Source organism: Poecilia reticulata, linkage group LG20, assembly GCF_000633615.1.
Source record: "Poecilia reticulata strain Guanapo linkage group LG20, Guppy_female_1.0+MT, whole genome shotgun sequence".
Taxonomy (NCBI): Eukaryota; Metazoa; Chordata; class Actinopteri; order Cyprinodontiformes; family Poeciliidae; genus Poecilia; species Poecilia reticulata.
In genome coordinates, this window is record NC_024350.1 from 26,244,021 (window position 1) to 26,245,936 (window position 1,916).

A 1,916-nucleotide genomic window follows, 5' to 3' on the forward strand; every position below is an offset into this window, starting at 1 on the left:
GTCGGTGAAGCCTCGTACTTCTGTTGCCCTGGAAACACATGAAGGAGGGATCTGACTGGCCGCTGCAGGTCTGGTAGTTATCCAGATGAGAGCTGAGGGAAGCAGGTTCCCCTTGATGAGGTTTGTCAGCAGAACGTTGACTGATGACTTCTGTGTGACGTCAGAAACCAGCTGACTGCTGTTGAAGTCCAGTGAAAGTCTGCTTTCATCCAAGCCATCAAAGATGAAGAGCAGTTTGCAGACAGCCAGCTGCTCTGCTGAGAGCTTCTGGAGTGTTGGATGGAAAACATGGAGCAGCGAGAGAAGACTGTGCTGCTCATCTCTGATCAGGTTCAGCTCCCTGAACGAAAGAAGAACCACCACACTGACATCTTGGTTCTCCAAGCCCTCGGCCCAGTCCAGAGTGAACTTCTGCACTGAGAAGGTTTTTCCAACACCAGCGACGCCGTTGGTCAGAACCACTCTGATGGCTCCATGTTGGTCAGGGAAGGATTTAAAGATTTCATGGCACCTGATAGCAGAGTCATGGAGGTTCTGGATCTTGGAAGCTCTCTCCAGCTGCTTCATTTCATGTTGGGTATTAACCTCTTCACTCTGACCCTCTGTGATGTAGAGATCAGTGTAGATCCTGTTGAGGAGGGTTCTACTTCCTGTTTCATCACTTCCTTCAGTCACACATTCACATCTCCCCCTCAGACTGATCTTATGTTCCTCTAGAACCTGCTGCAGAACAACATCTGCTGAAACACAGAAGAAACAACTGAATTAAAAACACGACTTTGTGTTTAAGTTGGAACAAAATAATCTGGAACAGATTATAAAGTTTTTTACGGTCTCTGACGTCACATGATATGAAGATAAATGATCGGATCCATTCTCTGAAACAGAATGTTGTTCTGTTGTCAGACAGAATATTTCTGTCTGTTTTGTGACCAGAATTTATTCTGTCAGAATTTGATTCACAAAGCAAATCAGATGAAGAAAAACCTTACATAAGCATATTAATTAAATGCTTTAAGCAACATGAACTCTTCTGCATCATGTCACCATGTCCATGTACTCTATCTCCCACAAAGATCCCCAGAAGAGGCAGAGTAAAACAATGTTTTCTCCTTTTCCAGCCTAAATGTAGGAAATTTAGAAAAAACAACAACTTTTAACTGCCAAAGAAACTGCTTGTTTGTCTGATATTGTTCACATTTAATATGGTTTTTCCATAAGATAAAATCAGATGTTTTTAAAGAAACATTATAGGTCGAAAATGACATGGATTTTATTTAGTCCTTTAGAGGTAAACAACAAATTGTTTGAATTATTACATAAATTACATGGAAACATATAAACTGTAATCTTTGGTATATTATCAGAGTAAATAAAGGTTTTTGTCTCAGACTTTCATATCAACAGGACAATAGACAGGGGATCAATCAATCAATCAAATTTAATTTGTATAGCACATTTCAACAGCAAGGCATTTTAAAGTGCTTTACATAATTAAAATAAAAACAGCATGTGACATTGAATAAACAGTGAGAAAGAGATTTAAAAAAAAGATTAAAAAAGATAAAAACATTAAAACCCGCACCCCTTTTAGGACTTTAGTTAAACATCGTTTAACTGGGACTCTTACCCACGTTTTCTACCAGTGGGGGACAGTACCCGTGCCTCTCCGGAGGGCTTTACATCATTAAAACATAAACAGTGAGAAAGAGAAATAAAAAGAAATTAAATAGATAAAAAGCAAAGATAAAAATATTAATAACATCGAAGACATCAAAACCTGCACTCTAACCATATTTTAGCCATAAGAAACTCTAAACAGGTGGGTTTTAAGTTTAGATTTAAAGGCACCCAGTGTTTCAGCTGTTTTACAGTTTTCTGGAAGTTTGTTCCAAATCTGTGGATGCAAATATTGG